The 18,721-nt window shown below is 37.2% G+C and overlaps 5 non-coding genes across 5 annotated transcripts; all 5 read right to left on the bottom strand.

Annotated features, from left to right (window-relative positions):
* Positions 1-2,603: 2,603 nt before the first annotated feature.
* LOC149066014 (U5 spliceosomal RNA) lies at positions 2,604-2,720 on the bottom strand. Its single transcript, XR_016195469.1, has one exon. It is a non-coding gene; the product is annotated as a U5 spliceosomal RNA (small nuclear RNA).
* Positions 2,721-5,792: 3,072 nt separating this feature from the next.
* On the bottom strand, positions 5,793-5,908 carry LOC149066013 (U5 spliceosomal RNA). Its single transcript, XR_016195462.1, has one exon. It is a non-coding gene; the product is annotated as a U5 spliceosomal RNA (small nuclear RNA).
* Positions 5,909-9,297: 3,389 nt separating this feature from the next.
* On the bottom strand, positions 9,298-9,413 carry LOC149066012 (U5 spliceosomal RNA). The gene has a single exon (XR_016195461.1). It is a non-coding gene; the product is annotated as a U5 spliceosomal RNA (small nuclear RNA).
* A 3,283-nt stretch (positions 9,414-12,696) lies between these two features.
* Positions 12,697-12,812, bottom strand: LOC149066011 (U5 spliceosomal RNA). Its single transcript, XR_016195460.1, has one exon. It is a non-coding gene; the product is annotated as a U5 spliceosomal RNA (small nuclear RNA).
* A 3,389-nt stretch (positions 12,813-16,201) lies between these two features.
* On the bottom strand, positions 16,202-16,317 carry LOC149066010 (U5 spliceosomal RNA). The gene has a single exon (XR_016195586.1). It is a non-coding gene; the product is annotated as a U5 spliceosomal RNA (small nuclear RNA).
* Positions 16,318-18,721: the final 2,404 nt, after the last annotated feature.

The raw sequence follows: 18,721 nt of genomic DNA, 5'->3' as shown, positions 1-18,721 counted from the left end.
TGCTTGGCAACTGGCACCATGGGAGCAGTCTCTGCCAGATGTCTCTCTTTCATTATCATCATACTCTAGAGCCACCACAGCAGATGTCATATATCGACAGATATTCTTTAGGCACAGGGGTAGGTACAACAGGTACTTTCCCATATATACCGACGGCTCTAAGAGCCCTGGGCATGTCGGTTGTGCCTACATCTGCTGTGAGGAGACATCTTTCAAACTTCCCGACATATTTTCTATTTACTCGGCAGAGCTGTACGCAATCCTTCAGGCTCTACGTCATATACGACGCAAACACCACCGACGATGCATCATTTATAGCGACTCTCTTAGCTCATTGCAAGCATTGTGTTCTTTTACTTTTCACATTCATCCATTTATTCATGCCATTTTTCATGAACTGCATCACCTCATTCATCACGGTACCACAGTAAAATTTTACTGGGTACCAAGTCATGTAGGAATACCGGGCAACGAAAAAGCAGACAACGCAGCTCGAACAACAATTAACATTGATAATAGCCTTTTGGTACCTGCCAGTGACCACTTCTCAATCCTCCGGGAAGTGATGCATCGCCGCTGGCAGGATCATTGGAACAATCAAACTAATAATAAACTTCATGCCATTAAGCCCACACTTGGACACTGGCGTTCGAGCTGCAGGACCAACCGAAAGGAGGAAGTTCTGCTTGCCCGGTTACGCATAGGACACAGTCGCATCACACAATCATATATTTTACTACGAGAGAGTCAACCGCAGTGCCCTCATTGTCAAAGTCCATTGACCATTGCTCATGCTTTTACTTGTTCACATCATCGTCATCATTTTACGACCGCTTTTGGTCATAGTCATCTTTCACTTCATGACATTTTAAATGACAATAGCGATGCATCTCGCATTTTTAAATTCATCAAAGCCATTGGTTTATACGACAAATTATAGTTTTTACAATTTATGTCATTGTTTTACGTTCCATGTTCCGTTTTATATGTTTTAGTTTTTTGACATGACAGAATGACATTTTTCTCATTTTTATGTCTTGCTTTGGCGCAGTTTGACCAAATTGGTCCTTGCGCCAATAAATTGAAAATCCAATCCAATCCGAAGACGATGAACCTCTTGAAGGTCATCTCTTCTACATCGTGGGGAGCTGACCGTAAGTCGCTCCTTCACTTATATAAAGCTTTAATAAGATCGAAGCTCGACTACGGCTCCATTGTATACGGGTCGGCACCTCGGAGCTATCTGAGTGTGCTCGACCCAGTCCACCATCTCGCCCTGCGGATTTGTTCTGGAGCATTCCGGACGTCTCCAATGGAGAGCCTGTATGTCGAATGCAACGAGCCATCACTGACATCAAGACGCCAACAACTTTCTTTGAAATATTATATCAAAATGAAGTCTTTACCAGGTCATCCACTTCATCGTGTCATTTTTAATCCCTCATTTCATAGACTATTTGCTGCTCGCCCTTCATGTGTTCCATCTTACGGTCTTCGTATGAGGGCACTTGTGGAAGAACTAGAATTAGACATCAGTCGTGTGGCCCCAGTTGCTTGGCAACTGGCACCATGGGAGCAGTCTCTGCCAGATGTCTCTCTTTCATTATCATTATACCCTAGAGCCACCACAGCAGATGACATATATCGACAGATATTCTTTAGGCACAGGGGTAGGTACAATGGGTACTTCCCCATATATACCGACGGCTCCAAGAGCCCTGGGCATGTCGGTTGTGCCTACATCTGCTGTGAGGAGACATCTTTCAAACTTCCAGACACATTCTCTATTTATTCGGCAGAACTGTACGCAATCCTTCAGGCTCTACGTCATATACGACGCAAACGCCACCGACGATGCATCATTTATAGTGACTCTCTCAGCGCATTACAAGCACTGTGTTCCTGTACGTTTCACACTCATCCATTCATTCATGCCATTTTTCATGAACTGCATTACCTCATTCATCATGGTACCACAGTAAAATTATACTGGGTACCAGGTCATGTAGGAATACCGGGCAACGAAAAAGCAGACACCGCAGCTCGAACAACAACTAACATTGACAATAACCTTTTGGTACCTGCCAGTGACCACTTCTCAATCCTCCGGGAAGTGATTCATCACCGCTGGCAGGATCATTGGAACCATCAGATAAATAATAAACTTCATGCCATCAAGCCCACACTTGGCCTTTGGCGTTCGAGCTGCAGAACTAACAGAAAGGAGGAAGTTCTGCTTGCCCGGTTGCGCATAGGACACAGTCGCCTAACACAATCGTATTTGTTATTACGAGAGAGTCAACCAGAGTGCCCTCATTGTCAAAGTCCATTGACCATTGCTCATGCTTTTACTTGTTCACATCATCGTCATCATTTTACGACCACTTTTGGTCATAGTCATCTTTCACTTCATGACATTTTAAATGACAATAGCGATGCATCTCGCATTTTTAAATTCATCAAAGCCATTGGTTTTTATGACAAATTATAGTTTTTAAAATTTATGTCTGTTTTACGTTTCATGTTCCGTTTTATATGTTTTAGTTTTTTGACATGACAGAAGGACATTTTTCTCATTTTTATGTCTTGCTTTGGCGCAGTTTGACCAAATTGGTCCTTGCGCCAAAAAATTCAAAATCCAATCCAATCCAATCCTCTCCACGGTAATCTTTAGTAAAAGGCGAAAGATTAGCTCGAAGGTTGAAGAGAAGCCAGAGCATACGCATTTATGATTTGAGAAATTATATCAATATTGTTGCCTGAAGAAAAGTTTAACCGTCAATATATTTTTGCATAAACGGAAATAACTATAATATTTTTATTTATTGTCTATGTTTTTTTACATGTTTTCTGGATAAAATCTTTGCTTTTTTGTTGAAAAATGTTATAATTATTTGTTTCATCAAGAACATGTGCCTAGCATCTTCTCCCTAGATGGCAGCACATTCATATTGAAAACATCGTTTTGAATATGAAATAAGTATAGAATAGTGTCTCTCAACTTTCTGGAAACAAGCACCAGTAAAACGTCTGAAACAATATGACGCACCACTTGTGTCTCGTATTAAGAGATATTCCTGTAATTCCACAAATTTGTCCCATTTTTTTTCAATGATACTTATTTGAATTTGTAATATAATCGCGAATACAAAGTGTTTTCATAATATAAATTATATGATAATTATGGCAAAAATTATAAATATTCATCTCGCATATTTAACGTCACGTTTGACATGTTTCTTTTTAAAATTTTTATTACGGTTACTTACTTCTAACAATGTTTTTGATGACAATGGGTGATGTCTCGAATTTAACGTATTCGTTTATAAAAGATACCGGTTTACCGTATTTTTCTCAACGAAACATGGTCAATGATCATTTGAATATTTTTTTCGTGAAATATATTTTTGTTTATTGAGATTTGTACCAGCGGCCCTTTATTTCCACGCCCTTCAGCAACTGCAGCAGTAATTAGCAAATTGCATTTAAAACAATAAATTACAATTTTTTGGGAAAATTTAGTGATAATCCGTATTTAGGGGGATAAAATGAAAAAATTGTCACTTCTCGGCCATGTGGCTGAGATAAATAAATTGTCGCTTCTCGACCATTTGGCTAAGATATATAAATTGTCACTTCTAGGCCATTTGGCTGAGACAAGTAAATTGTCGCTTCTCGGCCATTTAGCTAAGACGAAAGACTTACTGCTTCTCAGCCATATAGCTGATATACATAAGCCTATATACCAAATCTATATTACAACTTATATACACCGTATCTAAAAAGGGTGCATGGCTACTAGTACCTACAGTTTGCCACTTTCCAGTACCCAACGCATTTTACTGGCGAATCATTTCATTTCATACCGTGTACAGCCCAGGCTCTATTGACCATTTTACGTTGTTCCTAGAGGCATACTTTGAATTAAAGAAAATATCCAAATAGCGTGTAGAACTCGTATGCATCATTCATGTTGCAAGGGTGGCGCTTCACTATTTACGGCTGCTGATTTCTTGGAGCTTTGCTTCGCGGCCACTTGCTCACAATTACGAACCGACATACCACGCCAAATATATTTATTTGGTACACAAAACATACGCGAGCAAAATGCATGTTGTACGACTTGTCACCACGACGGTTAGAATTCGACTCACTATTGCCAGTTTACAAAACTAATAATGAGATTAATTGATAAAAAAAGAAATAAATAATTAAAAACGATCACCGATCGTTCAAAGGGGTTGTATAGTTATTTAAAATGAAAAAAATTTACTTTTCAAACGCAGACTTTGTGCTTAAAAAAGCCAATGAGAAATATTATTGCCCTGTCTCTCCCGATGACAAAAAAATCATCGTTTATAAGTGCAAGATTCGTTGAGATCTTCAAATTCAAAGAACGGAAAAAAAGTTTGGGGGAAAAAATACTGTTGGCGGCCTGTGGAACTGATTTACTTGAGAAGTGAGGACTAATGAAGAACCATGGCGGAGCTATGTGTGGAGGCTCTGACGCAGTGGTTCCCGACCTTTCTTAGGCCATGCCCCGTCAAAGCATCTCTGAAATCCTAATTTCCCTCAGTGAAACTTCATAGTCCCATAATATTTTTTACAACCATTATTTTGTGCTTTGCTTCCTTAAATTTTGAAACCAGGGATCTTTGATACCCTATCCCCCATTGCAGTGTTTCTCTTACTTTGGGGTCCTCAGAGAGACTTCGGCGGGCCGTGAGCTTGTATGAAAAAACAATTGACTCATTGTTTTTACATTGCTATACAGAGTATAATTTTTTAAAGGAGTTCGTGGCCTTCATTTCATAGGCACGGGAGAGGGTCCGTGAAATTTATTTTCCTTGGAACACAAAACATTAAGAACCGTTCCACTGAAAGAGAAAAATAAAAAGGCCATAAAGAAAAAATTGTTCAAAAATATAACTGATATAAAAAATGAAGGGAGTTTATAAGGTTCCAAGCCTCCATTAAAAAAGTCAAATTGCCAGCTTAGGAGGGGTGAACCAAAGCTGGTTAAAGAGTAAGCGTTCCCACAATGCATTGAAGGTAGGCGCAATAAAAACTAGTGTGAGAGGCGAAATAAGCGCGAGCACCTTGGCTTAGCCACGCCCATGTCTATTTTGATTGACACTCCACTTTCAAGGCTAGGTCCTCCACACACACACACTACGGTAAATATCATGTCTTAAAACCAGCTTTGGTCAACCTTTTACCGGCCGAAATTGAAGCTAACCTGCTGTCTTTCGGAAAGCGAAAGAAATGAGCCCATTCAGTTCTTGAACTTCTTTCACATCCTAAGAAGCAACTCGATGCTCCACCACTCGCCATATCAAATAACGTCAAAAAAATCAACAAAGGTAACGATTAAAAACTCGACAAAAAAGCAACGAGATGAAAAAAAATAACAAATATAACTTCAAATCCGGCATTACACTATAAAAAGTTGATAAAAGTTCGTTTATAAAACTTGATAAATGCAACCAATTGGCGGATTAGCTAAGTTGGCTTGAATGTAACAGATGTGCTAACATTCTTCAAGTTTTATAAAAGACTTTCGTCAAACTTTTATAGCGTAATACCGGCTCAAGAAAGAAATTTGATCCTTAGAAGGGCCTTTTGAAAATTAAATAAAATTTAAGGATGAAATTTAAAATAAGACGAAAATGATAGAAGAGCGAGCACCTGACAAAATATGGAATTCGCGACCTGTTTTTCCATAGCAACTATGACGCCTTTCTCTAGATAGGTCTGGCGCGGACCCACCACTTCACTACATGAACAATAATAAACCCCTCTCGGGGTCCCAAAAATTTCCTTAAGCTCATTTATGTTGCTCCTCTCCACGGTAATCTTTAGTAAAAGGCGAAAGATTAGCTCGAAGGTTGAAGAGAAGCCAGAGCATACGCATTTATGATTTGAGAAATTATATCAATATTGTTGCCTGAAGAAAAGTTTAACCGTCAATATATTTTTGCATAAACGGAAATAACTATAATATTTTTATTTATTGTCTATGTTTTTTTACATGTTTTCTGGATAAAATCTTTGCTTTTTTGTTGAAAAATGTTATAATTATTTGTTTCATCAAGAACATGTGCCTAGCATCTTCTCCCTAGATGGCAGCACATTCATATTGAAAACATCGTTTTGAATATGAAATAAGTATAGAATAGTGTCTCTCAACTTTCTGGAAACAAGCACCAGTAAAACGTCTGAAACAATATGACGCACCACTTGTGTCTCGTATTAAGAGATATTCCTGTAATTCCACAAATTTGTCCCATTTTTTTTCAATGATACTTATTTGAATTTGTAATATAATCGCGAATACAAAGTGTTTTCATAATATAAATTATATGATAATTATGGCAAAAATTATAAATATTCATCTCGCATATTTAACGTCACGTTTGACATGTTTCTTTTTAAAATTTTTATTACGGTTACTTACTTCTAACAATGTTTTTGATGACAATGGGTGATGTCTCGAATTTAACGTATTCGTTTATAAAAGATACCGGTTTACCGTATTTTTCTCAACGAAACATGGTCAATGATCATTTGAATATTTTTTTCGTGAAATATATTTTTGTTTATTGAGATTTGTACCAGCGGCCCTTTATTTCCACGCCCTTCAGCAACTGCAGCAGTAATTAGCAAATTGCATTTAAAACAATAAATTACAATTTTTTGGGAAAATTTAGTGATAATCCGTATTTAGGGGGATAAAATGAAAAAATTGTCACTTCTCGGCCATTTGGCTGAGATAAATAAATTGTCGGTTCTCTGGCATTTGGCTAAGATAAATGACAAATTGTTGCTCGCCCATTTGGCTGAGATATATAAATTGCCGCTTCTCGGCCATTTGGCTAAGATGAAAGACTTACGGCTTCTCAGCCATATAGCTGATATAAATCACTTACCACTGTCTGCCGTATAGCTAAGGTGAATCCGCTTCCCGGCAGTTTGGCCAATCGGAATAACTTGACATTTCTCGGCCATTTGGCTAAGATAAATAAACTGTCGCATCTCGGCCATTTGACTAAGATAAATAAATTGTCACTTCTCAGCCATGTGGCTGAGATAAATAAATTGTCGCTTCTCGACCATTTGGCTAAGATATATAAATTGTCACTTCTAGGCCATTTGGCTGAGAGAAATAAATTGTCGCTTCTCGGCCATTTAGCTAAGACGAAAGACTTACTGCTTCTCAGCCATATAGCTGATATACATAAGCCTATATACCAAATCTATATTACAACTTATATACACCGTATCTAAAAAGGGTGCATGGCTACTAGTACCTACAGTTTGCCACTTTCCAGTACCCAACGCATTTTACTGGCGAATCATTTCATTTCATACCGTGTACAGCCCAGGCTCTATTGACCATTTTACGTTGTTCCTAGAGGCATACTTTGAATTAAAGAAAATATCCAAATAGCGTGTAGAACTCGTATGCATCATTCATGTTGCAAGGGTGGCGCTTCACTATTTACGGCTGCTGATTTCTTGGAGCTTTGCTTCGCGGCCACTTGCTCACAATTACGAACCGACATACCACGCCAAATATATTTATTTGGTACACAAAACATACGCGAGCAAAATGCATGTTGTACGACTTGTCACCACGACGGTTAGAATTCGACTCACTATTGCCAGTTTACAAAACTAATAATGAGATTAATTGATAAAAAAAGAAATAAATAATTAAAAACGATCACCGATCGTTCAAAGGGGTTGTATAGTTATTTAAAATGAAAAAAATTTACTTTTCAAACGCAGACTTTGTGCTTAAAAAAGCCAATGAGAAATATTATTGCCCTGTCTCTCCCGATGACAAAAAAATCATCGTTTATAAGTGCAAGATTCGTTGAGATCTTCAAATTCAAAGAACGGAAAAAAAGTTTGGGGGAAAAAATACTGTTGGCGGCCTGTGGAACTGATTTACTTGAGAAGTGAGGACTAATGAAGAACCATGGCGGAGCTATGTGTGGAGGCTCTGACGCAGTGGTTCCCGACCTTTCTTAGGCCATGCCCCGTCAAAGCATCTCTGAAATCCTAATTTCCCTCAGTGAAACTTCATAGTCCCATAATATTTTTTACAACCATTATTTTGTGCTTTGCTTCCTTAAATTTTGAAACCAGGGATCTTTGATACCCTATCCCCCATTGCAGTGTTTCTCTTACTTTGGGGTCCTCAGAGAGACTTCGGCGGGCCGTGAGCTTGTATGAAAAAACAATTGACTCATTGTTTTTACATTGCTATACAGAGTATAATTTTTTAAAGGAGTTCGTGGCCTTCATTTCATAGGCACGGGAGAGGGTCCGTGAAATTTATTTTCCTTGGAACACAAAACATTAAGAACCGTTCCACTGAAAGAGAAAAATAAAAAGGTCATAAAGAAAAAATTGTTTAAAAATATAACTGATATAAAAAATGAAGGGAGTTTATAAGGTTCCAAGCCTCCATTAAAAAAGTCAAATTGCCAGCTTAGGAGGGGTGAACCAAAGCTGGTTAAAGAGTAAGCGTTCCCACAATGCATTGAAGGTAGGCGCAATAAAAACTAGTGTGAGAGGCGAAATAAGCGCGAGCACCTTGGCTTAGCCACGCCCATGTCTATTTTGATTGACACTCCACTTTCAAGGCTAGGTCCTCCACACACACACACTACGGTAAATATCATGTCTTAAAACCAGCTTTGGTCAACCTTTTACCGGCCGAAATTGAAGCTAACCTGCTGTCTTTCGGAAAGCGAAAGAAATGAGCCCATTCAGTTCTTGAACTTCTTTCACATCCTAAGAAGCAACTCGATGCTCCACCACTCGCCATATCAAATAACGTCAAAAAAATCAACAAAGGTAACGATTAAAAACTCGACAAAAAAGCAACGAGATGAAAAAAAATAACAAATATAACTTCAAATCCGGCATTACACTATAAAAAGTTGATAAAAGTTCGTTTATAAAACTTGATAAATGCAACCAATTGGCGGATTAGCTAAGTTGGCTTGAATGTAACAGATGTGCTAACATTCTTCAAGTTTTATAAAAGACTTTCGTCAAACTTTTATAGCGTAAAAGCGGCTCAAGAAAGAAATTTGATCCTTAGAAGGGCCTTTTGAAAATTAAATAAAATTAAAGGATGAAATTTAAAATAAGACGAAAATGATAGAAGAGCGAGCACCTGACAAAATATGGAATTCGCGACCTGTTTTTCCATAGCAACTATGACGCCTTTCTCTAGATAGGTCTGGCGCGGACCCACCACTTCACTACATGAACAATAATAAACCCCTCTCGGGGTCCCAAAAATTTCCTTAAGCTCATTTATGTTGCTCCTCTCCACGGTAATCTTTAGTAAAAGGCGAAAGATTAGCTCGAAGGTTGAAGAGAAGCCAGAGCATACGCATTTATGATTTGAGAAATTATATCAATATTGTTGCCTGAAGAAAAGTTTAACCGTCAATATATTTTTGCATAAACGGAAATAACTATAATATTTTTATTTATTGTCTATGTTTTTTTACATGTTTTCTGGATAAAATCTTTGCTTTTTTGTTGAAAAATGTTATAATTATTTGTTTCATCAAGAACATGTGCCTAGCATCTTCTCCCTAGATGGCAGCACATTCATATTGAAAACATCGTTTTGAATATGAAATAAGTATAGAATAGTGTCTCTCAACTTTCTGGAAACAAGCACCAGTAAAACGTCTGAAACAATATGACGCACCACTTGTGTCTCGTATTAAGAGATATTCCTGTAATTCCACAAATTTGTCCCATTTTTTTTCAATGATACTTATTTGAATTTGTAATATAATCGCGAATACAAAGTGTTTTCATAATATAAATTATATGATAATTATGGCAAAAATTATAAATATTCATCTCGCATATTTAACGTCACGTTTGACATGTTTTTTTTTTAAATTTTTATTACGGTTACTTACTTCTAACAATGTTTTTGATGACAATGGGTGATGTCTCGAATTTAACGTATTCGTTTATAAAAGATACCGGTTTACCGTATTTTTCTCAACGAAACATGGTCAATGATCATTTGAATATTTTTTTCGTGAAATATATTTTTGTTTATTGAGATTTGTACCAGCGGCCCTTTATTTCCACGCCCTTCAGCAACTGCAGCAGTAATTATCAAATTGCATTTAAAACAATAAATTACAATTTTTTGGGAAAATTTAGTGATAATCCGTATTTAGGGGGATAAAATGAAAAAATTGTCACTTCTCGGCCATTTGGCTGAGATAAATAAATTGTCGGTTCTCTGGCATTTGGCTAAGATAAATGACAAATTGTTGCTCGCCCATTTGGCTGAGATATATAAATTGCCGCTTCTCGGCCATTTGGCTAAGATGAAAGACTTACGGCTTCTCAGCCATATAGCTGATATAAATCACTTACCACTGTCTGCCGTATAGCTAAGGTGAATCCGCTTCCCGGCAGTTTGGCCAATCGGAATAACTTGACATTTCTCGGCCATTTGGCTAAGATAAATAAACTGTCGCATCTCGGCCATTTGACTAAGATAAATAAATTGTCACTTCTCAGCCATTTGGCTGAGACAAGTAAATTGTCGCTTCTCAGCCATATAGCTGATATACATAAGCCTATATACCAAATCTATATTACAACTTATATACACCGTATCTAAAAAGGGTGCATGGCTACTAGTACCTACAGTTTGCCACTTTCCAGTACCCAACGCATTTTACTGGCGAACCATTTCATTTCATACCGTGTACAGCCCAGGCTCTATTGACCATTTTACGTTGTTCCTAGAGGCATACTTTGAATTAAAGAAAATATCCAAATAGCGTGTAGAACTCGTATGCATCATTCATGTTGCAAGGGTGGCGCTTCACTATTTACGGCTGCTGATTTCTTGGAGCTTTGCTTCGCGGCCACTTGCTCACAATTACGAACCGACATACCACGCCAAATATATTTATTTGGTACACAAAACATACGCGAGCAAAATGCATGTTGTACGACTTGTCACCACGACGGTTAGAATTCGACTCACTATTGCCAGTTTACAAAACTAATAATGAGATTAATTGATAAAAAAAGAAATAAATAATTAAAAACGATCACCGATCGTTCAAAGGGGTTGTATAGTTATTTAAAATGAAAAAAATTTACTTTTCAAACGCAGACTTTGTGCTTAAAAAAGCCAATGAGAAATATTATTGCCCTGTCTCTCCCGATGACAAAAAAATCATCGTTTATAAGTGCAAGATTCGTTGAGATCTTCAAATTCAAAGAACGGAAAAAAAGTTTGGGGGAAAAAATACTGTTGGCGGCCTGTGGAACTGATTTACTTGAGAAGTGAGGACTAATGAAGAACCATGGCGGAGCTATGTGTGGAGGCTCTGACGCAGTGGTTCCCGACCTTTCTTAGGCCATGCCCCGTCAAAGCATCTCTGAAATCCTAATTTCCCTCAGTGAAACTTCATAGTCCCATAATATTTTTTACAACCATTATTTTGTGCTTTGCTTCCTTAAATTTTGAAACCAGGGATCTTTGATACCCTATCCCCCATTGCAGTGTTTCTCTTACTTTGGGGTCCTCAGAGAGACTTCGGCGGGCCGTGAGCTTGTATGAAAAAACAATTGACTCATTGTTTTTACATTGCTATACAGAGTATAATTTTTTAAAGGAGTTCGTGGCCTTCATTTCATAGGCACGGGAGAGGGTCCGTGAAATTTATTTTCCTTGGAACACAAAACATTAAGAACCGTTCCACTGAAAGAGAAAAATAAAAAGGCCATAAAGAAAAAATTGTTCAAAAATATAACTGATATAAAAAATGAAGGGAGTTTATAAGGTTCCAAGCCTCCATTAAAAAAGTCAAATTGCCAGCTTAGGAGGGGTGAACCAAAGCTGGTTAAAGAGTAAGCGTTCCCACAATGCATTGAAGGTAGGCGCAATAAAAACTGTAGTGTGAGAGGCGAAATAAGCGCGAGCACCTTGGCTTAGCCACGCCCATGTCTATTTTGATTGACACTCCACTTTCAAGGCTAGGTCCTCCACACACACACACTACGGTAAATATCATGTCTTAAAACCAGCTTTGGTCAACCTTTTACCGGCCGAAATTGAAGCTAACCTGCTGTCTTTCGGAAAGCGAAAGAAATGAGCCCATTCAGTTCTTGAACTTCTTTCACATCCTAAGAAGCAACTCGATGCTCCACCACTCGCCATATCAAATAACGTCAAAAAAATCAACAAAGGTAACGATTAAAAACTCGACAAAAAAGCAACGAGATGAAAAAAAATAACAAATATAACTTCAAATCCGGCATTACACTATAAAAAGTTGATAAAAGTTCGTTTATAAAACTTGATAAATGCAACCAATTGGCGGATTAGCTAAGTTGGCTTGAATGTAACAGATGTGCTAACATTCTTCAAGTTTTATAAAAGACTTTCGTCAAACTTTTATAGCGTAAAAGCGGCTCAAGAAAGAAATTTGATCCTTAGAAGGGCCTTTTGAAAATTAAATAAAATTAAAGGATGAAATTTAAAATAAGACGAAAATGATAGAAGAGCGAGCACCTGACAAAATATGGAATTCGCGACCTGTTTTTCCATAGCAACTATGACGCCTTTCTCTAGATAGGTCTGGCGCGGACCCACCACTTCACTACATGAACAATAATAAACCCCTCTCGGGGTCCCAAAAATTTCCTTAAGCTCATTTATGTTGCTCCTCTCCACGGTAATCTTTAGTAAAAGGCGAAAGATTAGCTCGAAGGTTGAAGAGAAGCCAGAGCATACGCATTTATGATTTGAGAAATTATATCAATATTGTTGCCTGAAGAAAAGTTTAACCGTCAATATATTTTTGCATAAACGGAAATAACTATAATATTTTTATTTATTGTCTATGTTTTTTTACATGTTTTCTGGATAAAATCTTTGCTTTTTTGTTGAAAAATGTTATAATTATTTGTTTCATCAAGAACATGTGCCTAGCATCTTCTCCCTAGATGGCAGCACATTCATATTGAAAACATCGTTTTGAATATGAAATAAGTATAGAATAGTGTCTCTCAACTTTCTGGAAACAAGCACCAGTAAAACGTCTGAAACAATATGACGCACCACTTGTGTCTCGTATTAAGAGATATTCCTGTAATTCCACAAATTTGTCCCATTTTTTTTCAATGATACTTATTTGAATTTGTAATATAATCGCGAATACAAAGTGTTTTCATAATATAAATTATATGATAATTATGGCAAAAATTATAAATATTCATCTCGCATATTTAACGTCACGTTTGACATGTTTTTTTTAAAAATTTTTATTACGGTTACTTACTTCTAACAATGTTTTTGATGACAATGGGTGATGTCTCGAATTTAACGTATTCGTTTATAAAAGATACCGGTTTACCGTATTTTTCTCAACGAAACATGGTCAATGATCATTTGAATATTTTTTTCGTGAAATATATTTTTGTTTATTGAGATTTGTACCAGCGGCCCTTTATTTCCACGCCCTTCAGCAACTGCAGCAGTAATTAGCAAATTGCATTTAAAACAATAAATTACAATTTTTTGGGAAAATTTAGTGATAATCCGTATTTAGGAGGATAAAATGAAAAAATTGTCACTTCTCGGCCATTTGGCTGAGATAAATAAATTGTCGGTTCTCTGGCATTTGGCTAAGATAAATGACAAATTGTTGCTCGCCCATTTGGCTGAGATATATAAATTGCCGCTTCTCGGCCATTTGGCTAAGATGAAAGACTTACGGCTTCTCAGCCATATAGCTGATATAAATCACTTACCACTGTCTGCCGTATAGCTAAGGTGAATCCGCTTCCCGGCAGTTTGGCCAATCGGAATAACTTGACATTTCTCGGCCATTTGGCTAAGATAAATAAACTGTCGCATCTCGGCCATTTGACTAAGATAAATAAATTGTCACTTCTCAGCCATGTGGCTGAGATAAATAAATTGTCGCTTCTCGACCATTTGGCTAAGATATATAAATTGTCACTTCTAGGCCATTTGGCTGAGACAAGTAAATTGTCGCTTCTCGGCCATTTAGCTAAGACGAAAGACTTACTGCTTCTCAGCCATATAGCTGATATACATAAGCCTATATACCAAATCTATATTACAACTTATATACACCGTATCTAAAAAGGGTGCATGGCTACTAGTACCTACAGTTTGCCACTTTCCAGTACCCAACGCATTTTACTGGCGAATCATTTCATTTCATACCGTGTACAGCCCAGGCTCTATTGACCATTTTACGTTGTTCCTAGAGGCATACTTTGAATTAAAGAAAATATCCAAATAGCGTGTAGAACTCGTATGCATCATTCATGTTGCAAGGGTGGCGCTTCACTATTTACGGCTGCTGATTTCTTGGAGCTTTGCTTCGCGGCCACTTGCTCACAATTACGAACCGACATACCACGCCAAATATATTTATTTGGTACACAAAACATACGCGAGCAAAATGCATGTTGTACGACTTGTCACCACGACGGTTAGAATTCGACTCACTATTGCCAGTTTACAAAACTAATAATGAGATTAATTGATAAAAAAAGAAATAAATAATTAAAAACGATCACCGATCGTTCAAAGGGGTTGTATAGTTATTTAAAATGAAAAAAATTTACTTTTCAAACGCAGACTTTGTGCTTAAAAAAGCCAATGAGAAATATTATTGCCCTGTCTCTCCCGATGACAAAAAAATCATCGTTTATAAGTGCAAGATTCGTTGAGATCTTCAAATTCAAAGAACGGAAAAAAAGTTTGGGGGAAAAAATACTGTTGGCGGCCTGTGGAACTGATTTACTTGAGAAGTGAGGACTAATGAAGAACCATGGCGGAGCTATGTGTGGAGGCTCTGACGCAGTGGTTCCCGACCTTTCTTAGGCCATGCCCCGTCAAAGCATCTCTGAAATCCTAATTTCCCTCAGTGAAACTTCATAGTCCCATAATATTTTTTACAACCATTATTTTGTGCTTTGCTTCCTTAAATTTTGAAACCAGGGATCTTTGATACCCTATCCCCCATTGCAGTGTTTCTCTTACTTTGGGGTCCTCAGAGAGACTTCGGCGGGCCGTGAGCTTGTATGAAAAAACAATTGACTCATTGTTTTTACATTGCTATACAGAGTATAATTTTTTAAAGGAGTTCGTGGCCTTCATTTCATAGGCACGGGAGAGGGTCCGTGAAATTTATTTTCCTTGGAACACAAAACATTAAGAACCGTTCCACTGAAAGAGAAAAATAAAAAGGTCATAAAGAAAAAATTGTTTAAAAATATAACTGATATAAAAAATGAAGGGAGTTTATAAGGTTCCAAGCCTCCATTAAAAAAGTCAAATTGCCAGCTTAGGAGGGGTGAACCAAAGCTGGTTAAAGAGTAAGCGTTCCCACAATGCATTGAAGGTAGGCGCAATAAAAACTAGTGTGAGAGGCGAAATAAGCGCGAGCACCTTGGCTTAGCCACGCCCATGTCTATTTTGATTGACACTCCACTTTCAAGGCTAGGTCCTCCACACACACACACTACGGTAAATATCATGTCTTAAAACCAGCTTTGGTCAACCTTTTACCGGCCGAAATTGAAGCTAACCTGCTGTCTTTCGGAAAGCGAAAGAAATGAGCCCATTCAGTTCTTGAACTTCTTTCACATCCTAAGAAGCAACTCGATGCTCCACCACTCGCCATATCAAATAACGTCAAAAAAATCAACAAAGGTAACGATTAAAAACTCGACAAAAAAGCAACGAGATGAAAAAAAATAACAAATATAACTTCAAATCCGGCATTACACTATAAAAAGTTGATAAAAGTTCGTTTATAAAACTTGATAAATGCAACCAATTGGCGGATTAGCTAAGTTGGCTTGAATGTAACAGATGTGCTAACATTCTTCAAGTTTTATAAAAGACTTTCGTCAAACTTTTATAGCGTAAAAGCGGCTCAAGAAAGAAATTTGATCCTTAGAAGGGCCTTTTGAAAATTAAATAAAATTAAAGGATGAAATTTAAAATAAGACGAAAATGATAGAAGAGCGAGCACCTGACAAAATATGGAATTCGCGACCTGTTTTTCCATAGCAACTATGACGCCTTTCTCCAGATAGGTCTGGCGCGGACCCACCACTTCACTACATGAACAATAATAAACCCCTCTCGGGGTCCCAAAAATTTCCTTAAGCTCATTTATGTTGCTCCTCTCCACGGTAATCTTTAGTAAAAGGCGAAAGATTAGCTCGAAGGTTGAAGAGAAGCCAGAGCATACGCATTTATGATTTGAGAAATTATATCAATATTGTTGCCTGAAGAAAAGTTTAACCGTCAATATATTTTTGCATAAACGGAAATAACTATAATATTTTTATTTATTGTCTATGTTTTTTTACATGTTTTCTGGATAAAATCTTTGCTTTTTTGTTGAAAAATGTTATAATTATTTGTTTCATCAAGAACATGTGCCTAGCATCTTCTCCCTAGATGGCAGCACATTCATATTGAAAACATCGTTTTGAATATGAAATAAGTATAGAATAGTGTCTCTCAACTTTCTGGAAACAAGCACCAGTAAAACGTCTGAAACAATATGACGCACCACTTGTGTCTCGTATTAAGAGATATTCCTGTAATTCCACAAATTTGTCCCATTTTTTTTCAATGATACTTATTTGAATTTGTAATATAATCGCGAATACAAAGTGTTTTCATAATATAAATTATATGATAATTATGGCAAAAATTATAAATATTCATCTCGCATATTTAACGTCACGTTTGACATGTTTTTTTTAAAAATTTTTATTACGGTTACTTACTTCTAACAATGTTTTTGATGACAATGGGTGATGTCTCGAATTTAACGTATTCGTTTATAAAAGATACCGGTTTACCGTATTTTTCTCAACGAAACATGGTCAATGATCATTTGAATATTTTTCTCGTGAAATATATTTTTGTTTATTGAGATTTGTACCAGCGGCCCTTCATTTCCACGCCCTTCAGCAACTGCAGCAGTAATTAGCAAATTGCATTTAAAACAATAAATTACAATTTTTTGGGAAAATTTAGTCATAATCCGTATTTAGGAGGATAAAATGAAAAAATTGTCACTTCTCGGCCATTTGGCTGAGATAAATAAATTGTCGGTTCTCTGGCATTTGGCTAAGATAAATGACAAATTGTTGCTCGCCCATTTGGCTGAGATATATAAATTGCCGCTTCTCGGCCATTTGGCTAAGATGAAAGACTTACGGCTTCTCAGCCATATAGCTGATATAAATCACTTACCACTGTCTGCCGTATAGCTAAGGTGAATCCGCTTCCCGGCAGTTTGGCCAATCGGAATAACTTGACATTTCTCGGCCATTTGGCTAAGATAAATAAACTGTCGCATCTCGGCCATTTGACTAAGATAAATAAATTGTCGCTTCTCGACCATTTGGCTAAGATATATAAATTGTCACTTCTAGGCCATTTGGCTGAGACAAGTAAATTGTCGCTTCTCGGCCATTTAGCTAAGATGAAAGACTTACTGCTTCTCAGCCATATAGCTGATATACATAAGCCTATATACCAAATCTATATTACAACTTATATACACCGTATCTAAAAAGGGTGCATGGCTACTAGTACCTACAGTTTGCCACTTTCCAGTACCCAACGCATTTTACTGGCGAATCATTTCATTTCATACCGTGTACAGCCCAGGCTCTATTGACCATTTTACGTTGTTCCTAGAGGCATACTTTGAATTAAAGAAAATATCCAAATAGCGTGTAGAACTCGTATGCATCATTCATGTTGCAAGGGTGGCGCTTCACTATTTACGGCTGCTGATTTCTTGGAGCTTTGCTTCGCGGCCACTTGCTCACAATTACGAACCGACATACCACGCCAAATATATTTATTTGGTACACAAAACATACGCGAGCAAAATGCATGTTGTACGACTTGTCACCACGACGGTTAGAATTCGACTCACTATTGCCAGTTTACAAAACTAATAATGAGATTAATTGATAAAAAAAGAAATAAATAATTAAAAACGATCACCGATCGTTCAAAGGGGTTGTATAGTTATTTAAAATGAAAAAAATTTACTTTTCAAACGCAGACTTTGTGCTTAAAAAAGCCAATGAGAAATATTATTGCCCTGTCTCTCCCGATGACAAAAAAATCATCGTTTATAAGTGCAAGATTCGTTGAGATCTTCAAATTCAAAGAACGGAAAAAAAGTTTGGGGGAAAAAATACTGTTGGCGACCTGTGGAACTGATTTACTTGAGAAGTGAGGACTAATGAAGAACCATGGCGGAGCTATGTGTGGAGGCTCTGACGCAGTGGTTCCCGACCTTTCTTAGGCCATGCCCCGTCAAAGCATCTCTGAAATCCTAATTTCCCTCAGTGAAACTTCATAGTCCCATAATATTTTTTACAACCATTATTTTGTGCTTTGCTTCCTTAAATTTTGAAACCAGGGATCTTTGATACCCTATCCCCCATTGCAGTGTTTCTCTTACTTTGGGGTCCTCAGAGAGACTTCGGCGGGCCGTAAGCTTGTATGAAAAAACAATTGACTCATTGTTTTTACATTGCTATACAGAGTATAATTTTTTAAAGGAGTTCGTGGCCTTCATTTCATAGGCACGGGAGAGGGTCCGTGAAATTTATT

This window comes from Pholcus phalangioides, unplaced genomic scaffold, assembly GCF_987345545.1.
Source record: "Pholcus phalangioides strain wild (caught in Gottingen) unplaced genomic scaffold, Ppha-v1.0 ptg000036l_1, whole genome shotgun sequence".
Lineage (NCBI taxonomy): Eukaryota > Metazoa > Arthropoda > Arachnida > Araneae > Pholcidae > Pholcus > Pholcus phalangioides.
The sequence above is the reverse complement of the archived record's forward strand: the minus strand, read 5'-3'. Positions and strand labels throughout refer to the sequence as shown.